The 15,825-nt window shown below is 43.3% G+C and overlaps 1 protein-coding gene across 7 annotated transcripts in view; it reads left to right on the top strand.

Annotated features, from left to right (window-relative positions):
• Nucleotides 1-1,592: 1,592 nt before the first annotated feature.
• The window catches only part of LOC111859828 (signal-induced proliferation-associated protein 1), a 40,847-nt gene continuing 26,614 nt past the window's right edge, over nt 1,593-15,825 (top strand). For 4 of the 7 annotated variants that reach the window (XM_023842838.2, XM_023842834.2, XM_023842837.2 and 1 more), the window contains exon 1: nt 1,595-1,935. The gene's annotated coding sequence lies outside the window, so the exon portion shown is untranslated. Of the gene's footprint in view, nt 1,936-1,975; nt 2,308-15,825 lie in introns of those variants that run through there. The other 3 variants (XM_023842835.2, XM_023842836.2, XM_023842831.2) reach the window with 3 other exon arrangements.

Below are 15,825 nucleotides of genomic sequence, written 5' to 3'. Positions count from 1 at the left end.
CGGGATGCCGCTGGCACAGTAGAGTTAAACATGCTGCCACCTTTGGTGCGTTGTGAGGCTTCTTACCTATTGACCCTCTTCCCCCTCAGTAATTTTCCATGAAGAGGACTACATGCAATCTCATTGTACTAGAACTTTCCCAGGCTATAGCTGCTAGCTGCTCTTATCCTAGCTCCACTGCGTGTGTGTGGAGTTTGCACGTTCTCCCTGTGTCACATGGGTTTTCAGTTATCTGGCTTTCTCCCACAGTCCAAAGACATGCAGCAAGACTGACGTCAGTAACCCTGAGAGACCTCTGTACCACTGACCAGGAGAGGTGATTAGAAGATGGATGGTCAGTCTTCATGGATCACACTGTGTCGTGAGAGCAAAGCGTCGTGGAAATGTACTCACCTAAGTATGCATGACTAACAAGGGCTTATTCTTCTAGGATTCATAAGCGTTCATTTCCTAAAACCAAGGACCTGTACATGAAGTTTTTTTAAATCCATTTTTTACCACTTTTACCATTTTTTATTACCGTTTATCATGTTTTCAGACTATCAAATAAAAACTTCAAGTATGTACTTTAAGATAGTATCCTATGACATTGTATCTAATAAAGGGCCATGTCATATGTTTGCTGTCACTTTGGTGTCATCTTTTGCTGCAAGAACTTTTAGAACCCAAACCAGAGCCTTAAATGTGAATAAACACAAAAAAGAATTGACACTAACTTGTAAAAAGTCAGCATTGAAAGCTCATTAGTCCATTGGAGAGGTGAATGACTAATAACTCCAATTATAGCAGGGCTTTTGTGTGGAGGCTTTATGAATAAGATTTCCTTAGTATGGTTCCTCATAACCTGTGCACGTTTCACAGGAGCTGGTCAGAAGGAAAACGGGGACAACATGAAAGCCGTTGGGGCTAATCTCAACTCCGAATTCAGGCAACACCATCTCTGGTAATAACCTCATTTACTTCAGTAAATTCTTACAGATGATATTTTCTCTTCTAGTCAGTGTTTGTGGTATCTATTCTGTGTTCGCCTCCTGATGGCTGGCACCATGGCTGAATCAGATGAACTAAGACGACAAGTTAATTTGCTTGATTTGTCCCATGCAATGTCGTTCACAAATGTCAATTTTCAGAATCTGAGTAGGAATGTATTTTGATTTAATGATGTCCAAAAAAGGCAGTGAGTTTTAGATTATTTTATGTTAGGTATTTTGTGTTTTTTTTTTGGTGACATCTGTGTGTGTTAGGGTTGATATAAACAATATTCCTGTAGTAACAAACACACAGTGATGGTTGGGTAGAACATGCACCCACACCGCTGGTATTAGAACAACGTACACAAATCTCATTACCATTAAATGTTTGATAAACACAGATGACTGGAGAGGATCTTTATATAGATAAAAAAGAAACACAATGCACAAGCGTACCGATGGTTTAATTTAGCTTACCCAGCCATCAGCCTAAAAAACAGATCAGCTTTACAGATGAAGAGAAGGAAAGACAGAGAGAGAGAGGACATCCTGTTGGTTGGTGTCTGACTTATCTGGCAGAGGGAGGGGGGGGGGAGGGTGACCGGAGAGGTAGTGTGTGAAGGGAGGAGGAGTGGGCTGGGTCTCGCCGTGATGTGAATGAAACAAAATCTGCAAAAAGGAACGAGTGAATAGAGGGAGGAGAGCAAGGAAGTCGACCTGCATACGGGTAAAAATCAAGCTACCCTGAGCGCAGAGTATTCTGTGTGAGAAAGTGGAGAGAGATTAAGCGAAGAATGATAATGATCTTTTGAGAGAGGGAGTGAGAGAGAGAGAGATACAGAGCAGCCGGGGAAAGAGAGAGAGAAAGAGAGACAAGGCAGAGAACAGTTAGTTGGGGTGGAAAAAGAAGAAGAAACAGATGAGCGATGACATGACAGCGGAAGGAAGAGGATGAAAGACCGAGGTAAGGATTGTCTTTTGAATCACACAGATTAGCAGGGATTTGCACTCCTTATGTTAAGACTACGACTCAGTTCGGCCGCTTCTCTGGGAATGCTTGCGCACCTGTTTGTCTGCACGAGACATTTTTTAAAAAGTTATCGCACGGATGAAACAGCCGCGGTGGCGTGAAAGGGGGAAACGCTTGGCAAAGGAGAGGAAATGATGTTTGAGGTGTCCCCCCGCCCCCACGCCGCACACTTCTTGCTCACTGCTGTCGCGAGACGATCAAGACGTTAAGTCATTACGGATGGTGCCTGCAGCCCCTGGCCGCGGGGTTTGGAGATGAGAGCTGAACAGGCAGATGGACTGAGAAACCCACACGCAGAAGCTGGTGGTAAGACGAGTGAAAGATGTGTTTGGTTCAAGCTTAAAGTGCTGGACCAGGAAATGACTGAAATGTGCAGAGGGAAAGAAGACAAGTTTTTTTTTCCACTTGCTTGTTTGAGAAAAATGTTGGTACATTGAGTAGAGGAAACGTTGGGGAGAATTTGTAAGGATTTTCTATAGTTGAGGCAAAAGCAGAGCTCGATATAAAAAAATGTGGATGCTGTAGGAAAGCTGGGGAACAGGTTGTGTGAGTCAAAGCTATGTAGATACAGTGAGTAAACCATTAGTAGGCAGTACTCAAGGTTGCAGGCACAGGTAGGAAATCAAGCGGCATTTTTTGGTGATCGAAAGGAAACTGGAGTATGGAGGCTGCCAACTTTGCAGTCAGCACCTGACATCTCACAGTTTTACCATCTTAATAACTCTACCTTTATTAACTTTTAATATACTATATTTTGCTCAGTAAATGAAACAAATTTGTTTCCTTAGGACCTAAATATTGAATTCATCCAGTGTGTGGCTAGTGTGTATGGAGATGTTTTATCTATGAACTATATTTACGGATACATTCTGCATGTTGTCATGTTTAAGTGGGAGTTCTGCACAATGGCGTTTCTGTATAATGCCTGTATGTTATATTTCGAGGTATTTCGGGTCTCATAGGAGGCATGTTTGTGGATGACTAATTTTGCTGAAGCATTAACCCGTACATGAACATTATAATGTAGAGTAAGCATTTTGGGAAGGTTGAAAAGTAATGCAAGCAGGGCTGTGGAGTCGGAGTCGAGGAGTCGGAGTCGGAGACAATTTTGGGTACCTGGAGTCGGAGTCGGAGTCGGCAAAAAGTTAACCGACTCCGACTCCTACTAAATTTAAATGGGAATTAAAAAAGTAAATTGAAATGTCCCAATTCACAAACAGTCATAATGAACTACTTCTCTGCTGTAAGAATAAAGCCCAATGCATGCAGTGCATAATGTTACCACAAAACGAACATGTCAAGTAACCATGAAGCATGCTTTTCATTGACTGTATGCATCACTATATGGGATGTAATGCACAGGTAAGGTGCGGCACCGCTTTCCATTGTGTCGTGTTCCACTGTTACAGGGAACTGTGAACCTAGCCTAAAGCCCCCCATACATTTACAGATGCACTGCCGATTTTTCGGCCGTTCAACCAGTCATCACGCGTCAAACGCCTGAAAAATCACCTGGTGTGTTCTCAGCTCCGTCGGCTCCCCTTCGCTATGCGCTACCCTTGAAACCTTGTTTTCATTGTGTTTGTCTTTAATCTGGCATTATAGTAGAGTGTTGGCTTCCTAGCCAGTAGTTCTGTGGTGAAATGACATGTATGTTGCCTTCCTTTCCTTCAATGGATGTAGAAAATACATTAGCATAGTATATACATACAGAGGAGTCGGAGTCGGAAGATTTAGAAACTGAGGAGTCGGAGTCGGAGCATTTATCTACAGTACCGACTCCACAGCCCTGAATGCAAGGTTGAAAGTAAAGGTAAATTCCAAACAGCTCACAGGCATTCCTTGTTTGTAGCTTCAACGCTAAGCAGCTGTACCATTAAAGGATGCAGTCTGGGTTAGGGAATTGGTCATCTACTATAAGGAAGAGGTGTATACTTCAGGGTATGTGTCGTCTGGTGCCTGTGGTACAAGTGGCATCATTCTGTCGGCAGGTGCTTCGCTGCCTTGCGTGCTGCGCGGTGATCTGTTCTACGGAAAGACAGCAGAGCGTCCCAGGGGACTGAGATCAGAGCAGCACATTTGTCATCTGATTTCTGCTGGATGGCAGATTGTGACAAACCAGAGAATCCGCCGGAGTAAACTGGGAGAAAGTGCAATTAGAAAGACGCTCGCATTTCAGCCGACTTGCACTAATATTGCACCTGTCACGTCATGAACGTCTGGGGGAGAGAAACATTCAAAATGTTTTTAGCTGTGGTGTCGCTCCTTATACAGCCCCTGCAGTTCATTGTCCTGTCTTTTATGCCTTAGTGTTAGTGACGTGACGAGGCGAGGTATGCCCTGGGGTGCGGGACATGGGAAAGCAGGGCAGAATTTAGGGGGATGGAGGCCTCGGGGCTAAAGCCGTTGTTGGGGGCTGACATATAGCGTAAAATGCTGCTGATGCAAACAGAAAACAATAAAAAAATTGGGGCCCCCAACAACTCGGGGCCCTGGGCTACAGCCCAGGTTAGCCTGTGCATAAGTCCGGCCTGGTGGGAAAGGGAGGTTTGACTCCTTGGGATGATTCATTTTCCCCCCACATTGCAGTTGTATCTCATTACCTCAGCCAGACTGTTGGCAAAGCCAGGGAGATTAGCGTGAATGCCTTCCCGTACTTGTGTACCACACAAACACAAAGGTGAGTGGCATCTTTATTATCCTTATATTCTCAGATACACCCACAAGCATATCCTCATAATCCACCACCTTGTGAACGCCTGAGCAGTAAAGCAAGCCTGACGGTCACTGGGTTATCAGAGTTGAGTATTTAGTCACAGCCCTTGCGGTCTGAGTGAGATGACGATGGTCAGGCACGGCTGTGTTTCAGTGCCTGTCACTGACACGAGATCTCTAACATTACGGGGTGATCTGCTTTCTCCCGATGACACAAAAAGTAGCCCCCAGTGGGGACGCAGTGTTTTGTATTCTTGGAAGTTTTCCATCTAGTTTACTAGCCTTTTAGAAATACCTTGTGACAATGAACTAAAAATACATTCTTTTCTTGTTCTTTTATTTCACCCAGTGTTTTTTGTTTATTAGGTTTAAAAAAGACCTTATCTTACCTCATTACAACTGTCCTGTTGTTAATAACTGTCTTAAAATGTAACCAGTTAACACTTATGTAACCTTAGTTAACAGTAACATTACTGTCTTACACTAACATTACTGTCTTACACTAACATTACTGTCTTACACTAACATTACTGTCCATAATGGCTTTATCTCCTGAGGCCACCCACACCTTCTTAGGAGAGATAAAGATGAAAATCTGTGAGCACTGGGGCAGCAAATCTTAGTCTGTGCGTTGGCTCTGCTGTCCCTGCCCTACATGGTCCAATCGCAAAGCGTAAACTTTCATCCAAAGTGAATTACGGGAGTGTCACACAGTATGTTGGCCATTGTCTGAGGCAGATCAGGTTAGGCAGCAACCTTGCATCACTGCAGAGTTCTGCAGCCGCGGTATCAAGCAAGGAAGCCACACCCCTATAGTCTGTGAGATGGAAGTTTGCAGATTCTCTGCATTTCACCATGCCTGCTTCTGCATACGGCAGCTTTCATCATTGCTGGGGGTGTGTGTCCCGTGTGTTGGTCTGGGTTTGGGGCAGTGTCTAAAAATATTTCCCCATCAGACAACAGCTGTGCATGTCATGTAGTCTGTATAATGCTAAATCTGCTGCTTTTGTTCCTGTTTTTTTATGCTAATTAACTGAAAGCAAGAACATTTAACGACATTAGAAATGAGAGTAACATCCCCATGACAAAAAATAGCCCATCTTGCATTTGCCCTTTCGCAGAGTTGCAGAGCGACTTCCTCTGTCCCGAAAGGCAATCACATTTTGTCTTTAACCAACTTACTGAAAGTGTTTAGACTTTGTGCGTGCATGTGTATGTACGTGTGTGTATACATATACGTATATGCACATAAAGATTTATATTTGTGCATGGGGAAGCAGCTGCCATACTTCCCCTCCTTTAGCTGAGACCTGACCGTTTGCCCCTTGGCCTCTTTGTGGTGTTGTAGACATTCTGCTCGGTCATTCTATGTTGCAATCCACCTCTGAACACTTCAGCTTGGGAAAATGAAAGAAGAGCATTTACAGTGAAGACAGGCAACTGATTTCCCACAATGCACAACTTCTACCTCAGATTTTAGGGATTGGAAAAAAAAAAAATTCTAACGAAAAACAATTGTGTGTGCCATATTGGAGAAGTGCTGAAAGGTTTTTGGAGAAGCTGGCAATTGTGAATGCAGCTTCTGAATGGGGATTGGTACTTAAAAACGGCATCCAGAATCACTATGCAAATGCAACGTTAGATCAGAGGAAGAAAAAAAAAAATAAGTTCTGCAAATGCTTGAATCTCTGGGTTTTCAGTCTGGTGGTATGTTATATCACTGCAGGAAGACCTTCTACATGAAAGGACACAGCGAAACACAGCCAGAGCCCACAGGCAGCATGCTGCAGTGATGGATGGAACATTGTGTTACACGGTGGACGGCGCGGTGGCTTTCATGTTAGGCGGCAGGGTGGATGGCATTGTGCATCACATGGTGCCTTTCATGGTGACCAGTATTGTGGAGTATTTGGTAGATAGTGGGTGGGTGGGTGGGTGGAGACATAACAACAAGTGGGGGCAAGAAATGAGGTCAGAAGAATGGGGCTGCTTGTAGCTCTGGCTGATTTATTGTTAATGTTTGTGAAGTTTCTTGTGTAGGCTGAGATATTTTCTGAAGTTTGCTGTCTAATGGTTTTATATTTAGAAAGCAACTTTTCTCTCTGTATGCTAAAAACAACAGTGTGTGTATGGGCTCTGTATAGACAGCCTGCAATAATAATAATAATAATAATAATAATAATAATAATTGATACTTTATTGATCCCCGTGGGGAAATTTTTCCATCAGAGCAATTTCGGTGGTGAAGGGCAGCCACCCGTGGCAGCGCCCAGGGAGCTGGGGGTTAAGGGCCTTGGTCAAGGACTCGAACCGGCAACCTTCCCATCAATTGGATGTACCGTTCAAGTTAGAATATCATTTTTAATACTTGTCAACAAATTAATTACTCAGGTGTTTTAGGACAGAAATAAATGAAAATTCTGGCAGGTATCTCGACTTCAGGGATATGGATTCAGAACCAAAATGTCGCAAACCCGGCAAATCCTGCCTGCTGTACAGGTGAGATGAGGCATTTAAACTGAACCATCCCAGGAAAGATGGAGAAGAGCTGGTGAGTCACGCGTGACAAAAAAAATGAAAGAGTGTTTGCCTGGGCATGAATATTTAATGAGGAACCGTGCAGCAAGAGAACATTGCACAATACGGCAGACGCTGGAAGCCGGGCTGCAGATGGCTGCCTGTGACCGCATCCTCTGCGAGATGACAGTCGATATAATCTCTGCTGCCATCGCTGCTCCACCGCAGGTGAAAGGACACCCATGGATGTCCTGCTGGGAGACACAAGGCAAAAGGCAGGCTTGCATGTAACATCGTGGATGAGTTCAGTCCGTCGCAGCTGGATATGGAGGCTCCTCCCTACCACGCCCAACCCAGACACGCTAAACCTTCACGCGACACCTAGCACTCTGCTTGTGAAGGTCGTGTATCTGTGTGCATATGTGTCTGTACACCGGCAGTGGTGCACTGTGCTCTTGGCTAGTTCCCCATCTGTTGTAACAGCTTCAGTACCTCACTTAAGCATGCGGCAATTTAAAAAAAAAACAGAAGAAGAAAAAATAAATTAATTGTGAAATGAGAAGAAGGCTGACGAAAGCCGAAAGGCCTGTAGGAGGCTCTATAGACACCGTCTGTTAAAGCCGAAAATATCACTCAATTATGTGATTATTGAATAGTCAGCAAGTTGATGAAAGAGTCGAGGAAAATACTCAGTGCCATAAATGTTGTGTGTGGCTGTTGTGTGGTGCTTACGGTGCTGATAAACCTGGCAAATACATGACAGCTGTTTGTCCCAGAACTGATGATCTGGTTTTATTGGCTCTACTCCCCAAGCCACAGAAATATTCCAGTCATCCCAAACCCATGCAATAAAAAGGAATGAAGATACGATCAATATTTGATAAAGCTATTATAGCTTGGCATAATGACATATTACTTATTCATTGCAAAGATCATTGATTGAAAAATTGAGCCAAATTAATGTCTATTTTTTATTTGTGTAATCGGTGTAGTGGTTCAAGAATATGTATCCATGTGGATCTCTGTATATGGTAATGGTGGGATTGTTTGAAGGTTGTCTGAGCAATACCTGGTTCCCACGCAGGGCTCGGCCACCCAAGCGAGACACTCCCATTAATTGCTCTGGAGTTGTGTCATTCTTGCGCATTAGGACATCTATTTTTGAGGTTGTGAAAGTGAAAACTCCCCAGTCACATCCAGGCCGGAGTCAGCCACCGCTTCTCATGGGCGATTCAGGTGATTCGTTTATCCGCCGCTCAGGCCTTAAGCAAGACCTTCATGGGCCTGGTTCTGCTTCCGAAGCTGACCTTCATGAAGCTGCCTGGGAGGGTGCGGCAGAGGGTGAAGCAGACCTCTCCTGTTTCTGCCTCCGTTCTCCCTGGGTGAATTACAAAGTGGCAGGTTTCCGGCTAGGAGCAAGAGGCGCTATCTCTGCCTGCTCCTGTGATGGTGCGGCCTGTGGCGGAGAGCCCAGGCCTGAGAAAGGGCTTGTTTCTCAATGTTTCCTCAGAGCTCTTTAATGAAGCCTAAAGCTGCAAAGGGCTGCTTTTACTGAAGGCTGGTGAATTCAGCTGGGCAGGTGGTACGTTGATTTATTTTTTTTTTCCTTCTTTTTTTTTTTTTTTTTTTTAAACTTTGTGCCCATTGATCGGCGCTCCCCCGGCCAGCGGATGTCCTGACAGCTGCGTGCCTGAGCCCGGGCTGAGGCTGACGTCCGGGCCGTTGAGCACGAGTGGGCAGCCCGGGTAGAAGAGGACGGGCCAGTGGGCGGGATCTGCTGGGGCCGCCTCCGCGGCCAGAATAATAGAGACAGTCATGGAGCGAAGGCCAATGTCTTGCTTTCACAGAGGGACAGCTGTTCTTATTGCCCAGGGTGGGCAGCGTGCCACATGTCTGACAGGGGTCCACACACACGCACACACACAGATACAAAGAGCTTGCTGGCATGCATACACTCTCTCTCACAGAGCTTGCCCCCCCCCACACACACACACAGGTGCATGCACACAGCAGACAATACAGTTGCTATACACACACACAGTCACAGTGCACCTCCCCCCCCCCCCCCCACACACACACACACAGAAGCTGCCAGTGCCGGCATATATACTCAACACACGATCACAGAGCCTTACACGAACACACACACGCATACAGCCTCACACACAGACACAGAAGCCGATTTAGTTGGCATGTATACAAACATTCAGAGAGCTCTTGTCCATGTGTACACATACATTCACAGTGCATCACACACCCAGCTAATAGTACAGAAGGCATGGTCGCGCACACTTGTATAACAAACAATGGTCCCTTGCACAGAGCTTGCTGGAAAGTACTTTCAAATTTGTACTTCCACCGAAGCCCTCTGGTATGACGGTTTCTGGCCACATGCTGTGTTTTTCCCCACTCTGAAAGTACCCATCTTCACGCAAAATAACAGCACAGTTGGGAATCCTCACATGCATGAATGGCCGCAGCCAGTTGCGTGACCTGCTCGCTAAAATAGGCTTCACACGCAGCACCAGTGACGCCCGGCTGACAGAGGTGTTAAGTTGGCCACATGCGGGGGAACCTGCAGAGGGAGTTCCACTGAATTGTCCTTTGGAGATCTCAGAACAGCGAATAGGGATGTGATCTCCCAGTATCACTCTCACCTCCACAGTCCCTTTCCCACCATCCTTCGGATCTGTCTCCTCACAAAGTGCCTCTCGCTCATCATTTCTGTGAGAATGGTTCCATATTTGGAGTCCACCCCCGATAATCGAGGAATCGTAAGCACTCTGACTCACGTCTTTAGTCAACTTTTCAAACTGGAAGGAGAACCCACACACTCTCAAAGCTAACAAAAACGATTTGTCATTATTTATTTAAAAAAGGGGTTTATTCCAGGAGCTGCGTTTATTCCAGGAATTTGCCAAGCTTTTTATTCCATTAAGCTGCAGACGACAGACCGAACACGCAGTCTGTACTTCCAGTGGGTCTCTTGAAATGCTAGGAAACTGCAGTGGTTATTAAATTAATAACTTTCATTTTCCGCATATCTGTACTTTGTTTTTATTCAAGAGTTACAAGATGTGGTGCCTCATTTATCAGAGATTCAGCTTTGATTCTGAGGGCAAACGTGACCAAGGCTTCCAGATGTCAGTGTAGACAATGAAAGACAACTAGAGCAGAGGGCTCTGGCTGCAGCCCGCTTTCCCGTAGTGTCTCGTGCGATGTGCGAGGTGATGCTTCTCTGTGATGCTTTTTTATCAAGCGTGACATCTTCCTTTCAGGCTTGGGGGGAAGCCTTGAGAACTTGGTTAGGTGTCTTTCAGCAGACGTAACATATACTGGAAATCTTGGTGAGCAAAAACACCTATGAAAAGACACAAGGTACTTTATTGGGTTTGTTTCCATCAATGGAAAATCTTGGTTAAATGCCAGCATAACTGTTTCCATTTCTTGTACTATATAAATATTAGATGGTGCCGTGCGGCTTTGTTTATAGATTTTCAGAAAGGTTTGTGTCATTTTCTCTCATGCTCTGCATAGCTGAAGTGATTTATAGTACTTGTGCATGCATTATGCTTCCATAGACACACATGCACCAGTCCACTGACAATTTTAGTTACTCAGTCCATCCGTCTCCACGGCGATGACACACAAGCCATCCTCTGCTATTATTATGCAGCCTGTCCCAAAATGCAACCACGTCCGTGACCTCTTTTCACTTCCTGCTGCAGTCACACCATCACCAAGCTGTCTCTCCCCAGACTGGTTTGCTCCTGGCTGCAGCAGGTTAAGCTCTTCAGAAACCCTTTTACAAAGGGTAGGTTTCCGAGGTGCTTCCATCTCAATAGCGAAATAGAGAAAAAAAAAATCATGTGTGCATCTTGCCTTGTTGTGGTTGTTTTTGGTACTGTGTAATCTGGGTCAAAATTACCTGTGATACAATAAAAAACTGTCTAAAACTCAAGCACACCCTGGAAAAAAAAATCAACAAAAAAAATAGTTGAATACACGGAAGCACAACCAGAAAACGGCTGTTGAAACAGCCCCTGTGGTACATGCTGCATCTAAGTCATGGAGAGAGGAAGTGAGGTCTTCCTTGGGACCACAGACAATGCTACAGAAGACAGCCAAGCGCACTTCCTCTTTCTGTGCAGCCCTTGCCAAAGCAGCCGACATGAGCAGCACGTGAGCCTCCGATTGTACCGTTTTCACAGTCGCGTAAGCATACCCACGCAAGTATACACGCAGCAGCAAGCACTCATGGACACGCACGTAACAACGGGGGCCCTACCCACAGTCCCTTGCGACAGCGGGCACTTCTCAGATGTTTGGGGCCCTGACCGTACACAGCATATGTGCGTGAGGAGGCCCACGGGATTCGATCCCATTTCATCGAATCTGAAACCTGGCCTAAAACACAAAACGGGAGCACTTCCTTCTCACTTTCACGACCTGGCCTTTATAATCTTCGTAGAGGTACTGCTCACACATCCCATTTCTGCAGTGCTCGCTCCATGTCATTTCATCTCTGATAAATCAGCTTTCTCTCCTCACGACTCGATATCCTGCCAGTTAGACGCAGGCAAAACCGTAACTGGCGAACGTTGGCATAATCTATCATGAGCGTGTGCCAAAAGCCCAACGGCAAAGGCATGTTGTAGTCAGAAGAGCAATTCAGATGCACTCAGGAGGTACAAACAATCAACCTTAATAGGGATGCAGAAGGAGTATTTTCCCCACCACTAAATTCAGGGCTGTAAGGCATTTTTTATTTACCATTTTATAGGATTTAACCAAAGCATGCAATTTGTATAGGAAATGTGTACGAAATATATAATTACAACCCATCCTCCTCATACACACACATTCACAAACAGGCAGAGAGCGAGTTGGCATATTTACGCTCTGTACTGTAGGCAGAATGTGCGTAAAAATGTATTTGCATTCATTGAATGAGGAGCTGTATACTCTTACAGTATCATTACTGAATAAATAATCACAGACTATTCCCCATTCACAATCTTCACCCTTCTTGCTAGTTTTCTTTTTTATTATTGTTTAGCAAATATGTGGTGTATTACTGTGGATAGATGGCTTTCCAGCCTCATAGAAATGGAAATTGTTTTCATAATGTCAAAATATGGTGGTCTATGAGTGTTTAGAGTATCAAGTTTCTAGATGAATGATTTTATTTTACGATTTTTCATTTGGTCCTACGTTACCTTCTCTTCTTCACCATGTGCTAAAATAATTCAATCTTGGTTTGAGCACCAGCATAGCTAATGCATTTATCGTGAATATATCGCAACTCATTTTTTCAAAAAATCTATAATATGGGTTTGTTGGGTACTCAGATTGCAGGAGCACATTGATTCAGTCTCACAGAATGACAGATACCTCTGCTCCACACCAGCAGCAGGACTGACGGCCCCGTATTGTAGGAGACTGACGCCAGACAACGCCCTTTAAAGAAATGTCTAGCTAGTTCGAAATATACTCCCACTTCACCCTTACTGAGGAATAACCTTGTTCCTTTGAGTTTGGAGCGTAAAGCTCAGCATTCTCTGAAGAACCAGTAACACAGTAAGGCATCTGCTAACAACTTTATAAATGCGGAGATAAAATGCCTGGCTCTCACTGTCTGCATTCTGGCAAGCTGCAGAATGGGAAATATTTTTAACCGCGTAAGTAGCATCTTAGTTTTTGGAAAGACTGTAAAGTTTAAAGTTTTTGTATGCTAGGTGTTATATAAATCTGGTTCAGAAAGGATGGTCAGATTGAAATACTTTATTATGAAACATTCATGTAAAAAATGGTCACCAACAGAGAAATATTCCGTGACATCAATGTTGATGTAAGTTACTATAATAAATTAATGTTCAATTGTCAACCACAAACATGTATAGATAAAATTCTGTGAACTATATTGGTCAAGCAGATTATCTTTTTGGGTTATAACCATGTTTCAACAGTAAGTCATTAGCATGTCCTATTGGCCTTTGTGCCTGGAATTTGTATTAATTCTTTGTGAAAAGTATGCAAGAAAGAAAAGTGACGATATAACTAACCATAATGTGTTTTGTGGATGTTCCTTATATCCAGAAACACTGGTGTTGAATTTGTGGTGTTCTGGGAAGGTAGGGCAATGACTGAAACACAGACATACAAAACTAAACGGGGCCATTGGCCATTCTGATAGGAAATTTTTACAGCCCATAGTAGTGTCTTTATAATCTTCAATCTATATTCATCTATATTCAAACCACTTACAGGGAGGCTAGAGCCTATCCTAGACGACATAAAACACAAAGCAGAAGAAGACCCTGGACATGCAAGTCTGTCACAGGGTGCACACACACACACACGCACGCACACACACACACACACACAATTACAGGAGAATTTAGAGAAACCATTTCCTTTAATTGCACGTCTTTATCCTGCAGGAGGAAACCATAGTCTTTCTATTTTTGAAATCAACAAATGATGCTAACGATTTCACATAAAATTGCTATTAGTAATGATGTGTGATCAATGGAGGTAAAGAGCTAATGGGGTTGTGGTCTATTCACATTTCCACGTGTCTGGTTATTGATAACTTGAGACAGTTGATAGCTTTTACATTCCAGAACTTCATAAGATATGCAGTCATTTCTGTGAAGACCGTTCTTCATTTAAAAATGAGAAAAGATATTTTGGATGGATATATTCAAATTTCCGTGTTACTGTGCTCAAAAGGTGGAACGTTTACATTCAGAGAGTACAAATCCAGGCAAGAATCTTGTTTCAACCAATCAGTTGAGTATAAAGAATCACATTTACCAAGTACTCAACTGGTTGGCTGATACAAAATCTTGGTCTGGATTTGTACTCTCTGAACCTACTTCCTGAAACTGAAATTCCCACCTCTGCTATGCTCTGAAACAGTACAAATAACAATATACTCAACTAGGGACCTTTTTAATGTCAGAAATATCTGTTGCAAAATCTTTTTGAAAATCATGAAAAAACATTCATACTTAAGACTTAAACAGAACACTCTGATTACACTTATGCATTTTGGTAACATTCCAGAATAGGCTCTTTAAAAATGGAAGAAAATCTTTTTTTTTTCTTTTTTTTTTAAATACATGCTAGCAAATTTTTTCAAACGGCATACGATATGTGACATTTCACTGTTTCGCCTCAGTCAGACTCGCACGTTAAGTGGCACCGTGGGAATAGGATGACCTTGTGCAATAAGATGTTTTGATGCAGGAAGTGGCATGTGCTGCCATACCTCAAAGGCACGTCTGTTCATCTGCTGGGCCTCTGTAAAGCAGCACTGAGTCAGAAGGCCTTCAAAGTAAAGAAAGAAATAAACAATAAAAGAGCAAAGCACAGGAGTCCCAATCTTGTGGGCGCCACGATTGTGGGGATCAACCGCTGCGGCTCCTTGACGAGGAAGTCTGCATTGTTCTCTGTCTTTATCAGGCTTCACCCCAAGGGCAGCATTTAGATGATTATTTTTCAAAACTAAGTACCTCACCATGGAGACACACCAGAGAACTGGAGTTTAAAAACAAAACCAGTTATAAAAAGACACAACTTCATTACATATCCCCTTTATAAAACAATTACTTGGCCATAACTTGATATTTGTGCTATTTTTACATGCTTAATATATTACCTGACTTGTTTTTGTGGAGATAATCACATACCTGAGCACTTACTTTAGAGCTTATTTCAAAAATAGATATTATTGCCAGGACTCCCTTTGGGATGGTAATGTGTTGTCATTTATAGAAAATCCATCTACACAATTCCTCACTGCTGAGGCAGAAGTTAACACATGTTGGGGGGCAACAAACAAAAGCAGTCATTTTTGGCATTATGTAAATGAAAGTTAAGTACTAAATTATTGGGGGGGGGGCATTGCTTTCTCGGTTTAATTTCACAAACTTATTGTTTGTTTTTGTTTAATTTTTAATTTAGTTTATGGATAAAGAGAAATCAAACTCAAGTTTGGCAAAGGACGTTTCAGGTATCTCTTACAAAGCTAAGTGATGGCTAAAGGCCATTATATATATATATATACACACACACACACCCACATACACACACACAGTGGGCTATTTAGAGACCAATTACACAAATTGCATGTTTTTTGACTGCTTGACAAACCTGTGCAGTATGGAGAGAATGTTGTGCCAAAGAGAGTAACTCTCACTATTCTCTAATTTGTCTGAAACTCCTCGTTGGAATTTCAGCCTGTGACATGGTGAGGTCATCTCATAACACAATCCTTGTTGGCCACTTAGCTGCAAGTATCTGTCTGCAGACTGCAAAACAGGGAAGGAACATGTAGGGCAAGCTGACCAATCAGGCATGCTGGCCAATCAGAATACACTGGGCTCATCAGGGGTGGGACTTAAAGCTCTAACAGAGCATTTCAGACAGTCATTCACGTAGAATTCTAGAATGTAGTAGATCCCAAAATGAAAATTGTGAACATTGAAAATGAGCATAATAGGGTACTTTTGACATAACTTGCATAACCACATTTTGACTTGCTGGAGAGGATGTACATGTTCATATTAATGATTCGAACCTATC

This window comes from Paramormyrops kingsleyae, chromosome 10 (assembly GCF_048594095.1).
Source record: "Paramormyrops kingsleyae isolate MSU_618 chromosome 10, PKINGS_0.4, whole genome shotgun sequence".
Taxonomy (NCBI): domain Eukaryota; kingdom Metazoa; phylum Chordata; class Actinopteri; order Osteoglossiformes; family Mormyridae; genus Paramormyrops; species Paramormyrops kingsleyae.
This window is presented reverse-complemented; position numbering and strand designations above follow the sequence as displayed.